The 15,973-nt window shown below is 39.2% G+C and overlaps 1 protein-coding gene across 4 annotated transcripts in view; it reads right to left on the bottom strand.

The window, feature by feature from the left end:
• Positions 1 to 15,973, bottom strand: part of EBF1 (EBF transcription factor 1) — a 496,283-nt gene that overhangs the window by 160,173 nt on the left and 320,137 nt on the right. The gene's annotated exons all lie outside the window — the stretch shown is intronic.

Below are 15,973 nucleotides of genomic sequence, written 5' to 3'. Positions count from 1 at the left end.
CTGGCCCCAGGCACCTTCAGTAATTGCTGCCCAGACGTTCTGAGGGTGCGAGGCGGAATGCACGGGGAGAGACGGTCCCTTAGGTATCCCTTAGGTATTTCTTTCTCTTCCAGGAAAGTTCAGCTTCTGTGGATGCTGGGTGTTCCAGTAACTGGCTCTGGGCCCATAACCCTTGTTAGGGATGATGGGAGTTGCAGCTCTTCTCCTGGCTTTCACTCTCACCACCCTGGTCAGCGGAAGAACAACCAGTTTGACCAGTAGCTCTGAGAATTGGCTGAAGATGTCTTCCAATCTTCTCTGCAGTCTGCTGGTTCTTGTTCAGCTCTCAAGACACCAGTCAACACAGTAGTCTTCTTATATAAAAGATCTACTTTTATTCTAATATATACACTATGCACAAAACAATTCACTACTCACAAAATCCACACTACTATACTCCTCAATACCCACACTACTATACTCCTCTATACCCACAAAAAGTATTGTCATACATTATTGCTTATATAGACATTTGTCTCTCTATTCATTATACAGTTGCCACCTCCTGGGCGTGTACATACTTTATGATTGACATATCATACTTGGCTCAATCTAGCCCTCACATTGCATCATACATTACTGTCCACTCAATGACTCTCAGGTGATATCAATTTGCATCTTTTCACTTTGTCATTGCCTCATATGTCCTTGGCTTTCAGGACTCTCCAATTACATTACTTACAACACCTGTGTGACAATTCAATAACTTTTGCTGTGTCATGTTACTTTCAAATACATTCATATACATATTATATTTCTTGTGACTATATATCCCATGTGGCTTTTTTCCTGACAAGGTTTGCCTTAAGGTGGACATAAGTTGGAAACAACTTGAAGGCACACAACAATATTAGCTGCATTTGGCTTGTAACACATTGTGGATGGCACCTGTTGGTTAATTTCAACTAGACGAAATCCATTTAACCAATTTTTGAATAACGACTCAATAAATAGGTAAATCTAATTGATGCAGTTGATCTACTCTGGTCAAGACTAACAATAAAATTTAGGTCTATGGCTCTGATCCTACATTGCAATGTAGCTTCAACTACCTAGTTCTGCATCCCTCTTCACTGGCAGCTATCAAGCTCCAGGAAAGGAGGCTGCTGCTTGCTGCTGCTTGCCAGGGGAGGGAGGGGGGAAGCAGTTCAGACCATGAAGCTGCAGCTAAACTAAGCTCAGAAAGGGGCTACAAATGCAGGCTCATTGATGGAATGCACCCTCCTTTTCTTTCCCCCATGAGCCCAGAGCAACTGCATCTTCATGGCTTGAGAGGATGGTTTGGGGATGGAGGACAAGGACAAGAGAATAGCCCCTTGTGTTCCATCCAAAAAGGGACATACAAGTGGATAAGTAACACATGCATGTCACTAACAGGATGTTGGATCATAGTTGGGATTGCAGAGATTAATCAGTGTCTATTGTAAATAAGTGTGCCTGATTGTTAGAACATCTAGAGCCCCCCCCCCCCCCCCCAGTTGGAAAACTCTGTAAGTTACAGAGTTTTTGGTGAACAGTTTAGTACTTCCAAGGATCCCCCCCCCCCAAAAAAAAACCTCATGTGGGTCATGTGCAATGATAGCTACCAAAATGGTTCAGTGATTAGAACTACTGTCATCTACACAGCATGGTGATAAGAGATGGAAGATGTGGTGAATGCAAGTGGTTGCTGAGTAAATAGTTGCTGACAAGAATATTCATCCATTTAGCAGCTGGGCACATGCATAGTGCTTGCTACAGCACCTCCTTTCTTTCCGTAACTCATGGCTAAACTCTTAGGGTTAACCTGATTAATTCTAGAGGTAGTTCAATACAATCATTCTGAAGCACTTTCATTCATTTCTAAGCAAGGTTGTTAATGGTAGTAAAATAAAGAACAATTTCTTATAATAACCCAAAGATGTTTTATTTCTTTACTACAATTCGTGGCGATCCTTCACACCTTAGACCTTAAATCAGAAACAATCCCCTTTGAGTTATTTTCTTTCCGATAAACATGCTGATTAATCAGAAAAATGAATTCATGAAACTGGGGAGGAGAAACTGACTGTAAAACTGTTTCTTCTTCAGTTATTAGGGCAATTTCACAGATCTTTCATTGAATCATAAGCACCTATTCACCAAAATGATAATGTTGCCATCTCCACCAGGACTCACTGAATATCCAAACCTGACTGCAAGCCTGTTTCCCATGACCATGTGCTTGCCTTCCAGAACTTTGGTGAAAACAATAAGAAGAAATGACCTACACTTCTCCTTACATTAAAAAAGGAAGGGGGATTAAAAATTGAAACCCACTGAGATATGTTTATTCATGCGACCTCTTACAACCAAATATAATAATTGTCTGTTAATTGCAGTTTCAGCTCCCACCTCATGCTTCAACATGTGAAACAGCAATCAGCCGGCTCCTGTTTAATCCACCTATTATGTTGACTAATTAACTTTGCTCGACAGTTTATTTCTTCCTCCATTATCAGCCTCTGTCAGCCGCAAGCACAGTGCCGCAAAGGGGGACCTCGGCCTCTTTGATTGATCACCGATAGATTGACATGCAGATTAATTTAATTAGAATCACCTCACTTGAGAAATGAAAGACAATGGCAAGGGGGCTAATAGATCTGCTCTTATAATGAGGCAACCCTCCAGAGCCAAGGAAGAGGATTTCTGATTTATTTTGCTGAATTCCCCAGTTGCTCCAAAAGGCTCTTGCTTTAATTGTTCTTGGTATTGAGAGGCTTTAGCCTCTGAAGAGGTGAAATGCTTTACAAGGATTGGCAAACATTGCTTCAACTCTCCAAGGAAGCTGCTACCCTCTCAAAGTTTCATGTGCAGGAAGGTTTGCTTACAACAATTCCCTCCCATTGCTTCAGCTGGGTAAAAAGGGGGCAAAATGAAACAAAACTCTCCAAATAACACTTTATTAACTCTCATAAAATTCTTTAAAACATGTTTTGTCAGATCTTGACCTACAATGCTGCTTAGTCAAGCAATTCCAGCCACACAGTCTTTCCCCACCTGCATCAAACTTAATAAGGCCTTGAAGGCTATGCATATAAAATTATTTCTGCCTAGAAATGGCCTGTCAGAATGCCATTGGCTCATTTCATGGCATGTTTTAATAGGGGAAATTATATTAGGTTAAAACCAGGTCAAAATTATTTGAGAAGTGTTACAGATTGATGGGAGCAGGTATTCTACAAGCAAACATGTTTTGCTTCCAAAAGATAGTAAACAACTACATTTGATAGTAACAGCCTGTCTAAAGGATATTACTATTCCTATATTATATAATATTTATTGCTAAAATCAGTTTCAATCTTTGTCACAACCTCAATCCATAGATACAATCCATAGACTACACATGCACGTAGTGTGATGTACTGACCCTATATTTCAAAACATCACCAACAATAAAACCCTGCTTTCATCAGGAAAGACTGCAGGGAAGACATTTACATTTGTATAAGTCTGCACATGAATACTAACTGGTGTGTCTTCCAACATCATAGTTCTAATTTATAGTTTCTGTGTGAGAAATTACATTCATTTCCAGCTAGTCCTTCAGGTACAACTGTAAAATCGGAGTCTCCACAGTTCTGTCCATGAATCCAATGGAAATTAGGCCATGAATCTAAGAGAAATTAGTTGTATTTGTGTCTTACCAGAAGATACATATACGACTGTTTGAGTAAGGTAAGCCAACACTAGCTTTCAGATCTTTAAGGGAGGACTTTGTCTTGGTCCCACCACCTTAAAAGGCACATTTGGTGACAACATGGGTAAAAGTCTCCTCCATGGCTATTCTCAAACTGTGGAACACCTTTATGGGATATCCAGTTGTCCCCCTTCCTACTCTCTTTTTGTTGGCAGGTGAAGACCATTTTATTAGGCCACGCCTTTGAGTTAAAAATTATATAGCAGTAGTATGTGTGAAGCGGTATGCTTTGTTTTGTTTTATTTTTATTAGTTATTTGTAATTATGTTTTAAATCTGTTTTTGTTTTAGTAACGTTTTTAGCATAATGCTGTTTAATTCTTTCTAACTATTGTAAAATGAGATTTTAATTTCATCTTGTTTTAAAATTTTGCAAGCTGCCTTGGATCCCAACCAGGAGAAAGGTGGGGAGACATCCAATAAATAAATATCTAAATAAGGTAAGGGTAAAGTTGGATAAGTAAAAACACATGAACCTAATCTATAAAAAGATGAATTTCATAATTTCTCACTGAAACCAATTATAAATAGCAAATGAAAGGATGCAAATCACACCCCTGTGTAGTAAGGTAGGGATGTATTATGCCTTGATAGGTAAAGTACAGCATCACCAAGTAAAGTTCACTGAGCAAGGCCAACACTCGCACCCATATTTTTTAAAAGTTACTAATGCTGTAAAAACACATACAAAACCAAGAAAAACACACATAAGATGCAAGCTTTAAAAATACCAGTTACTTAGCTTGATAAGTACACAATATGCCTTTATCAAGATTGGCCCAATAGACTGAAAGTACTTTTTATAAACCTTACAGGTGTGTATAAAGGCCATTAGAGACCATGCTCCAATGTAGCATAGTGGTTAAAGTATTGGACTTGGAAACAGGTCCAGGTTTTCCTGTTAGTGGTTTACTACTTGAGTGACCATGCTCAGCCTGACCCTCACAGGCTTGATGTAAGGATAAAATGGGGAGGAAGAAAGCTGTGCATAACCTTGATCTCAATGGAAGTAAGGAAAAACACAAATGCCAACATTGCCAGTGATTAGAAATGCTATTTCAGCAATATCTGGAGAGCTGCACAATTCTTACCTCTGTGCTACATCAGCTCAGAACACTTGGATATTAAGGATACTGATGGGCCAGTGGCAGTGGTCCACCTACACACTGGATGGAGGCCACAAACAGCTGCCGGATTTCTGAGATGGGGAAAACTTCCACTGAGGAAAGAAAACACAAAAAGACACCTTCAAGTATTGGTAAGTTCCCAGCACATTTTGAGCATGTCTTTATCAAGGGAAATTCACATATTTGCTTCTTCATGAAAACTGCTCAATCAAAACTACATGCTGCAGTTATTGTACTGCTTAAGAAACAAAGAATATGTATGTATATACATTTCCTTGATAAAGACATAGTCAAAATGGACTGGGAATTTACCAGGCTTGCAGCTGTCCTTTTATGTTGCCTTTTCTCTGTGAATTTTAAAGCTGTTTTGTGACTCACTACTTATGAGATATCCTATACTTGAAAACACCATCAATATCATGTTTAAAAGTAAGGGGGGAGTGCATGTCAGAATGTTTCTGTGATACAAATCCTAAAAAGCCCAACTGCCTGATAATAAAAGAACAAAGATGTGCTTACTTTTAACAAACTAATAAGGATGCATAATTCAGTAATAGTATTTTATTTATCACTTAAACTGTATTGTATCATTTTAATGTTGTAATTCTGTTGTAATTGGATGAGGCGGGACATATAAAAATTATTATTATTATTATTTCCACCAATATTATAATTTGGTTATAATAAAAGAGTATGAAATAATTTTACTCATGAACAGTGAACAACTTCAGTTACCAGACAAATAATATGATTCAGATGGGTTCCTTAACTTCCTTAACTTTCCTTGAGCACAACATCTGCAAAATCAGGTGCTTACTGCAACCCATCAATCGTTAAACATGTTTTGAGTTGCATAACAAAATATTGCTACCTAGTCCCTTGAAGAGAATTTGATTTACTACAAGGATGACATACCAGACACCTCTTTTGGAGTCGTTAAAAGAAAAAAAAAACTATAAAAAGAACTCCATAGACAAACTGTTTCCAGGGTCAGGAAATGTGAAAAAATAAAAGTGGTTATTTGGTGGTCTACTTTAAGAAATGATTATTCATAGTGCACCTGTAGGATAAGTAAAAAAAAAAAAAAAACTCTTGATAGCTTGCTTTTTTTTACATGCACATATTAAGTAATCTAAAATTCCTATACATAGCAGAAACAGATTAATATAAAGACAAATGTTAAATATGCAAAGTGTTTACTGAAATGTTAATATTCTACAACAGCACCAGAATATCATATACCAGCATTCACTTATTTATAATACCCTGTTTAAATATTTGAAAGGATGTCATATTGAGGATGGAGCAAGCTTGCTTTCTGATGCTCCAGAGAATAGGATCTTGATTACTGGGTTCACACTACAGGAAAATTGATTCAACCTAAACATTAGGAGGAACTTGATAGTAAGAGCTGTTCAACAGTGGAACCCACTCCCTCACAGAGTGGTGGAGTCTCCTTCCTTGGAGGTCTTTAAACAGAGGCTATATGGCCATCTGTCGGGGATACTTTGATTGAAAGTTCCTGCATGGCAGGGGGGTTGGACTGGATGGCCCTTGTGGTCTCTTCCAGCTATATGATTCTATGAAAAAATTAGTAGAGAATAATTTATTAGGATAATCCTACTTTGGTTAACAGGACATTTCTGAACTAAATGAGTTCACTAATATTTATTCAAAATATGTGTTTTGAAATGCTTTACTTAGATCCCAGTTGGATTTCTGTAATGTGCTCTATGTGCAGCCACCTTTGAAAAGTGTTCAAAAACTTCAGCTGCTCCACAGATTTTCAGCCAGATTGCTAACTGAGGCTGGCTACAAGGATCATACAACTCCCTTGTTGCAAACATTTTACAGGGTGCTGGTCCATTTGGGGGCTCAATTAAAAGTGCTGGTTATGGTCTTTAAAAGCCCTACACAACTCTGGTCCAAGTTTTTTTTTAAGGACTTTATATTGTCCCTTACTAAGCAGCCCATCTGCTGGGGAGGCTCTTCTCTCTGTTCCACCGCCTCACAGGTACTCTTGTGGGAATACAGGAGAGTTCCTTCTCAGTGGTTGCCCCCCAGGCTCTGTAACAACCTTCCCAGAGAAGTTAAACTGGCACTCTCCCTACTTTCTTTTTGCAAACAAGTAAAATGTTTTCTATTGCAACAGACATTTGGTAAGTGACTTGGCCCTTTTTGCACAATGCACTGGATATTGCCAATTATTGTGTGGTGTGTGTGTGTGTGTGTTTTAATGATGTATGATTTAATCTGGTATATTTTTTTAATGGTTTAAGCTTGGTTTAACATTTGTATCTTGTGGATTTTTAACAATGTCCAGCTTACTTGCAGGAATGCCTCCTTCCATACAATCCACCCCACATACTCAGGTCCTCGGAAGAATTTACTGCAGCCAATGAAGACCAGGCTGGCTGCAGTTGCCTAAAGGAACTTCTCATCTGCTGCTCCAAAAGTATGGAATGGCTTACCAGAAGAGATCAGGCATATCATCAATGTTGACAGCTTCAAAAAAGCCATCAAGATGGATCTCTTCCGGCAGGCCTTCCATGATTGAGCGATCCAGCTCCACAGATATGAATTGCCCAATGTCTGCTCCAAGATGTCTCGCCCCAGTTGTGAATATTTTAATCTGTTTTTAACTGTATTATAATGTTGGGTTTTTTTTTTCTTTTTGTAATTCTGTGGATTAGTTTAAAAATGGGGGATAAGGGGATTTATGTACTGATTTATGTGTGTATGTATATATTTTATTTATGCATCTTATGTTGTAACCCGCCTCAATCCTTTTGGAGCAGTGGGATATTAAAAAAACAATGACTTTTTTAAATGTCGTAAGCCACTTTGAGTCCTGATGTGAGGGAAAGGTGGGATATAAATTAATTCATTAATTCATTGCTTTTTAATTGTTGTTGAGTTCATAGGATATGTCTAGACTAAAGAACATGTAAAACTGATGTGCAAAGGAAATAACACTTGTTGGTTTGGTTTAGTTTTTAAAGAGAAACTGAGTGGTTTAAAGTAGATAGAAAAGCAACTTTTTAAAAGAGGACAGACTAACACATGAGAGAGAGAAAAAAGTATATTCCAGTTTAAAAAATTGATTAATGAGGTGCTGACAAACTCATATAAACATGGGATGGGCAAGCCTGCCAAATCTGAACCCTATGCAAATGTTGTGAAGAAAACACAGTTTTCAATTTAGGGCTGGCAAATAGAGTGGGCGGGGTAAGGGATATATCAAACTTTGTGCCAGACTTTCATGGACTCCAGATTTAAAGCTTCCACAAAAAAAAGTTGAGATTCATAGAATTCTAACAAAAAAAAAGTTTCTGGTAAAACTGGGTTTCCTGAATTTCCAGTCATTTCCACTCTCAGTACATACCTTGTTTTAAATACTCTTTAGATTCTAGTAAATATGTTTCTCTGCATATTATTAAATAATTTAATTGAAAATACTCTAGAAGCAAGTTTTAAAAAATCTCCTGAAGAAGAAAACTGAAGGTTAAGCAATCAAGTTGTTTATCTGAGTTGAAAAGCTGAGCCTATTTATTTGTTATGGGACATCACCTAATATTTCAAGATTAGGATTCACATTCCTCCTCATTTTTAACCACAGCCCATTAAGTTTTGCAAGCCAATTAATTTATAGCACATATCTGGTATTTTAAATAATCTCCATTTTACTGGAAGGAAATTTATATTTTTGTTTACACCTCTAAATGCTAAACAGAAGAGCCTGGAATTACTCCGGGGTAGGCAGTTCCCTGCAGTAACTTCTATTATTATTTTGGTAACTCATGTTACCCAGACCAAATGAATTATTAAAAGTGCAACAAATTTGGGAAGGTGCATGAGGACTACTAAAATGCACCCTCTTACTGCTGTTCTTTACAATTAGACCTATTCACTCACTCACTTACTTATTTACATTTATATCCCACAGTTTAGCCAAAAATGCTCCCAGGTTAGCTTACAAGATATTTATATGATAGTCTCAAATCTCAGGCTTACACCTAAATTTGATACATGCCATGCATGGAAAAAAGATTGGGAGATGGGAGAAATGAATTTCAGTGTGCAGCATCTGGACTCAGGCTGGCACAAGTACAGACTAAGCATCCCGACTTCAAACTTTCCCTTAATGGGGCTTGGGGAAAGGAGAAACTGAAAGAATAAAGGCACATCTCCACAGCCCCTCTGAACACATAGAATCACAAAGTTGGAAGACACCACAAGGGCCATCCAGTCCAACCCCCTGCCATGCAGGAAATCTCAATCAAAGCATCCCCGACAGATGTCCATGCAGCCTCTGCTTGAAGACCTCCAAGGAGGGAGACTGCACCAGTGGCACCACTAGCTATGATGTCACCTAGTGCTGAGGTCTCTTCCATGAAGGGCTCACGTTTAACCCATCCTGCACGTAAGGGGGAGGAGGGCCCAACTGAGTGTCACCCCTTCTTTGGGTGATATTTTCCCAACACCCCTAACAGACAGCAACTCAAATTGAGAGATCAAAAATGTAAACAACCACACAGATCAGAATGTCCTTTGGGGGAGGAAATGGGAAAAATACCTACTTTCTAGAGCAAGAACAACTATTTACAGTGAAAGTGTGGGCAGACTAAGCACTCTAAGCACCAGCAGAAAACCTTTGCATAGTGGCTAAATATTGTATAATTTAGGGTCCAGGTATCTGACATACTGTATTTCCCCATATTAATCTGCTCTGACCCTGAGATCCTCAGATGAGGCCCTTCTTTCAGTCATACCACTTTCACAGGTACAGTGGGTAGGGAAACAAGATCAGACCTTCTCAGTGGCTTCCCTTAGGCTCTGGTACTTCCCCCCAAGCAAGGCCAGAATGCCTCCTTCATTGCTGTCCTTCTGTTGGCAGATAGACCTTTTCTTTAATTTTAAGAGGCTTTTAGAACAGACAATTTTTAAAGAAAGAGCTTTTAAGAGGATGCAGTATTGTGTTAAACTGTATTGTTTTAAACTTGTTAAATACTTTTCATTATTTTTAGGCATATGTTTTAAACTATATTTTAACATTGTTTTATTTTTAAAAATATTGTAATGTTTTAATAGTTTAGTTCTGTTTTAATGTTGACTTTTTGTATGTTTTAACTATCTTTTAATTTACAAATTTCCTTGAGTTTCAATTTGGGGGGGGGAGGTGGGGTATACAGTTAAGTGGAGGAGGAAGAGAAGGACAGATAGCACCAAAACTCATTAAAAATAAGTAAATTAACTGTTCTGTTGGTGTCTGGAAACACCTAAAATTGGGTAAGATTCTAGATAGCTCATCCTCCTGGGCAAAAGATATACCATGTGATAGTGGCACTATCCGCCTTTAAAAAATTCAACTCTCCTCTCCTCGCTGTTTCCTCATCCCTGCAACCAACTCCTAAATTAGAAATTTAGAGTCGTGCTTCTATTTAATTGCAAGGAGCTTTCAGGCCCTTCCTGAAGTGAAACACATAGAGAAGTGATGCTCAAAAAGATCTGTACTGAGGTGAGTCAAATATAGAAGAGATATTCAAAGGGAAGAAGCAGGTGATGGGTTGGAAGACAGGAGGGACTTAATTGATTCCAGACAGCAGGCATACACAAGTTAGAGGGAGTTGCTAATCCCACCCAAGGGGACTCTTACCAAAAAGAGGGAGGAGAGACTAAGCTCCTGTTTGGCTTGAAACAGTGGGAGGGCTTTGTATGGAGCCCGGGGGGGGCTCTGTTTTTTCTAGGTGCTTCTATTGCCTTGCCAAAATAAAATATAGTATCAACAGACAGTTGTGTTTTATTTGCTGTAATATTATAGGAGGCAAAGTGCAGTGTGAAAGGGGATTATTTTTTTTTTAATTGTAACCATTGTTCATAAACCCTGAAACATACCACCACTAAATGTATTTGCACACACTCTACTGCCACACTGAATATGATCTGTTCTGCTCAAAGTGATTAATTTCTTTAAAATGCTAAGGTCACGCTAATTGACATGACCTGTGTAATTAAGCAGTCTCTATTTACACACAGAGAGCCTGACTGCTGTGAGGCTGGGCTTGCCTGACAGAATGTCTTTACAAGTCAAGAGATCAGCAACCTCTCTTATGTCTTACCTAGTCACCTACACAAGCTCTTGATTACTCTTCTGACAGAACACGCTACAGCATTACCATATGAAAATCAGTTTACATCTTGGGGGAGTTGCAAACTGGCAGCACGTAGGTAAGCATGAACTGTTGCTTTGACAGGCTTTGGCCTTGGATGTTCACGCTAGATTGCCCTGTTTGTGAGAGCATGTCTGACTGGAGGATAGTCTCATGGAATAACCAATATTTAATAGGTATGAGGCAATAGCTGGAGACACTGAAGGAGTGTTGATGGGAAGTCCTTAAGAGTACTACTTCAAATACTGTTGTACCAATGCAATGTGAAGAAAACGCAAACTCTGTAACCAGAGAAACAAATATAAAGTAGAACATCTAGCTTCCAGTTGATATGTTATTAAATTAGGGTGCAATTATACATGGTTGCATTTTTATGGTTACAAAGATGGACTTCAATTGTCAGATTATTTACTTATTCTGTTTTTGTTATCCTACCTTTTCTCTCAGAAAAATGTACCTTTTCTACTTCCCCTTTCTCTTACAGGGTATATTAGATTGAGAGACAGTGAATGATTGTAAGGATATGGACACTCATCCAAGTACAACATTTAATCCATTATACTGACTGATGTTGGGGTATAAATCTAGCTGTGGCACCTATTTAATATGTTACAAGACCTACTTTCCAACTAGCTGACATGCTGAACTTGTATGTACCAACTGTCAGTACATCTATATTCAATAGTTATGGTTGTGTTGCACTATAGCAATATTCACTTAAGATTTATATTTAAAACTTTCAACTTAACATCTTACAATAAGGGTCTTCAAGTGTCCGTTACTATGCTGTCCTTGTGATTACGAAACATGAAGACAACAAAGAATGATAAGTAACAACATCTTAAATGGATTAAACCATCTAAGTGTAATATTTGCCCTAACTTGAAAGACATTTCTTGTTTCCTGGGAGTGAGTTCCCTTGAAATCTACTCCCTTTGGTCTCCAAAGCAGAGTAGATTGAGTCTTTCCCTGAACTGTCACCTGTCTCCCTAGCAACCAGCCAGTATCCTCACCTCTCTTTATCCCCCTTCATCCTGGCCTTTTCCCCATAAGGTTTAGTAGATAGGCAACACAAACTGAGTACATACAAAACAGGCACTTTGAGCAGAAAATCATAAATACTGTATGTTGCTAGAACATAACATATATTTAGATATGGGAACATGGAGGCGTTACAAACCGCCACTTTGCGGCGGTCTCCAGGCGCTGCTGTTTGCTCCGTAAGGGAGCTGCCGCAGCCAAACCGCGCGGCTCCCTTACGGAGCAAAAAAGAAGCTCCAAAATGGAGCTTCTTCTGGCGTTGCGCTCATGACGCCATGAGGCGCCAATGGCACACTCGCGACGTCATTAGCGTCGTGTGACGTGCGGACGCACAGCATCCGTTACGTCAAGATGGCGGCGGCCGTGTGGAACGGCCGCCGTCATTTGTTACGGACAGAATCCGTAACAGGAAGAGGGGCGTCTGGAAGAGACGCCCCTTTTTTAAACTGGGACGTCCTGAAGACGTCCCAAGTGGCGGTTTGTAACCCGCCATGGTACCCTAATTTAACACAATAAACTGTTGTCAAAAATAAACTGTACAAATGTAGTAATTGGTAGACAAATCTAACCCTAGGGGTGGGGTCATGAGGTAAATAAGCCATTTCCTAGCTTTCTCCGTCAAGATCAGGATTCACCACCCTCAAGTTGACGTCTCCTAAAAGGCCACATTTCAGTCTATTCTGTGTTTTCTCAGAATAAGTGATAGAAACTAGCACCCCATCTTCCTCCACATTAAGACCCAGGATTAACATAGAGCTGCTGTAGTGTTCCTAGAATTGTAGCAGGCACTTATTTATTGGATTCTATAACAGCATTTTTATAATCTGGTATATTGCACATGGAAATGCTCCATAAAGGTAAAAAAGGTATATGATACCAACATGCAAAAATGTGCAATACAGATTGCAAAGGAATGTGCATATTGCTTAAGGGCAACTTGGTTGCACTGCACCCTCAGTAAGTCACAGTACCACTTAGTGCTGACTGCTAGTGAAGGTCTAGGTACCTAAAAGTCACTTTTAGTTGCTCTGAGGCCAGGTTTTTAAAGCTGTGTTTAGATGTTCTTGAGCTGCCCTATAAGGCTATATAAGGGCCCAAAGGTTTTTGTTTTTTTTTTAAAAAAAAAACTTTGGTGAAAATTGTACAATTTTTCAGGTTCTGATAGGGTCCCTGAGAGTATCATTGGCTGCAAGACAGCCCTTCTCCTACAGTTGTATCCATGCTTGGGGCTGCATTATTCTTCATATTCTGGTCAATATAATGATGATTTCCAATAAAATACAGTGGTGCCTCGGGTTACGAAATTAATTCGTTCCGTGGCACCGTTCGTAACCCGAAAAGCCTTCGTAAGCCGAATTGCCATAGGCGCTAATGGGGAAAAGCCGCGATTCCGTGCGAAAAAGCCGAAAAAAGCACCAAAAGTTTTTTCGTAACCCGAAAAAACATTCGTAACCCGGAACAATGTTTTCCTATGGGATTTTTTCGTATCCCGAAAATTTCGTAACCTGGGTATTTCGTATCCCGAGGTACCACTGTAACATAAATTTTTGCATATATTGTTATGAGTATTTTTCTCAAAAGGGGTTCATCTCATGCTCAAATGAGATTGTGCTCTAAAAAAAGATTAAGTACAACAGTTCTAATGTATACATAGATTAGGCTTAACTCTATCTATTTGTCCAAGTAAAATAAAGTTATAGTGTTATAATTCTACTATAACTGATATGTCTGCATCCTATAGAATTCTGGGATCTGTAGTCTACTGATGTACTACAACTCTCTAACTCTGGACCTCCTTAAATTGCAAATCCCAGGGTTCCACAGCAGGCAACTATGAGAGTTAAATTGGAACTATAGTGCTATAATTATTAGTTTGAAAGGGCCTATAATGTCTTCCACACTGTTAAAGTGGAATCATAGGGCTACAAATGTGGGTTGTGAAAGATCTCAAGGTTTATTACTTTGATTTATATAAGGGATGGGCAAATGCCAAGGGTTGGGGGTCCACTGCTGCCCCTCTTACTGCTCTTCCTGATTTTTGTTTTGTTTTTTAATGAAACTCAAAATCACATCCTCTAGGGAGTAGGAAATAAGTCCGGAAGTCCAAAAAGTAAAACAGATGTTGACTTTATATCAGAGGTTAGCAAATGCCAGGGGACGGGTTCAAAATGACCCTTTCAGTTTCATGTGGACTATAGGCCACTCCTTGCAACCCCTGGATTAAATTATACCAAATAGATTATCCATCTAACACTAGGTATTATTCCTAATCTTACATCACACTCAACAAAATAATAAAACTGAAAAGACATAATTTGTCTTTTAGTAAAGAAGATAATAAAAAGTGTGGTATACTTTATGAATGGTTTGTACAAAAGATTCATGCAGTGCACTGTAGTGCTTTTCAACATGGGGCATACAGGTAACGCTTTGAATGATTCCTTATAATAGAGCACTTAATAAAGCAGAGCTTTACAGCAATCTTGATCTTCTGGGCACTGTAGCCAATTTGGATTATTTTATTTCCCAATCAGCTAGCAGTTAAATCTGTTAAAATAGCATTACATTATTACATCACAAAAAAGCCAAATGTAGCCAGATATATGTAAATGGATGATGGTTACCTGATAGAGGATTAACTCCCCACAATGAAGTCTGGATCACTTGCAAGCAATGTGTGAAATACATTAGCTCTTTCCCTTCCACATATCCCTTGCAGTACTTTCCAAAAAGCCCACCCCCACAAAGGAAGGAATGGGCCTACAGAACATTAGATAGGAGCTACAGCCAACCAACAACCAATTGTTCTTCAACCCTATTCTAATGTATTTTACAGTAGTGCTTCTCAAGTTATCTGATGCATGGGACCAGCAATTATTATTTTATTTTTTTGATGTACCTGGCACCAGCACTACATTTGTGCCCTATGGCCCATTACAGAAGGGCATAAAGTAAAGACTGGGTCCATATTAGGGTTAGAAAGGGGCGTCCCTTCCGGACACCCCTAACCCTAATATGGACCGAGTCTGTACAAAATGGCGGCGCCCATTCCACACGGGGGCCGCCATGTTTACGTAGCGGACGTGCTGCGTCCGCACGTTACACAGCGCATATGATGCTGAAAGTGCGCCATTGGTGCCTCGCGGCATCATATCCCTGCCGCAAAGAGAAGCGCCATTTTGGCGCTTCTTATTTGCAGCGCAGAGGAGCCTCGCGGTTTGGACGCTGGGGCTCCTCCGTGCCGCAAATGGCGGTGGCGGCAGACCGCCCCTTCTGGGCAGTCTGTAATGCGCCAATGTCTACAATTGTTTCTTTCTTTCCTAGAAACTTGCCAGAGACTGGCATCTAATGGCTCGGGGAGTCACTTTGGTCCAGGGACCACAACTTTGAATAGCACTGGATTACAGGATTACAGAGCAGAAGAAGTACCTGAAATCAGGTGGAGGGACCAGTCATCAAAGGTCCTAACTGACTATCTCAATATCTGATGCAAAACTGCAGGCCTGCCATGTACTTAGTGGTTTGTATTCAGATTGGTAGGACACAACCTGTATGAACTTGAATAATGCAAATAATAACATGGCCTTAATTTGTTCTTATAAAAGCAAAAAGAGGCAACAAAAAAGAACTGTGTCTGGTTTTTAGAATTAAATTTTGAAGAATAATAGTATCTATATCACTTCGTCCCCAAAATCAAGCACCAAGTTCCAACTATGTAGTTACTTTTACATCGTCTGTAAGGGGTTTTTTTCTTTCTTTTTTAAAATCAGAATCACAATTTTCTGATACTGTAATATAATCATTCATTGCTATGTCCAATTCCATTGTGACTTGCTTTTTCCTCTTGGGTGGGATGAAATAGAGTGGGGGATTTTAAAA

Source organism: Sceloporus undulatus, chromosome 2 (genome assembly GCF_019175285.1).
Source record: "Sceloporus undulatus isolate JIND9_A2432 ecotype Alabama chromosome 2, SceUnd_v1.1, whole genome shotgun sequence".
NCBI lineage: Eukaryota > Metazoa > Chordata > Lepidosauria > Squamata > Phrynosomatidae > Sceloporus > Sceloporus undulatus.
Note: the sequence above shows the minus strand (reverse complement) of the source record. Positions and strands in the feature narration are given on the sequence as shown.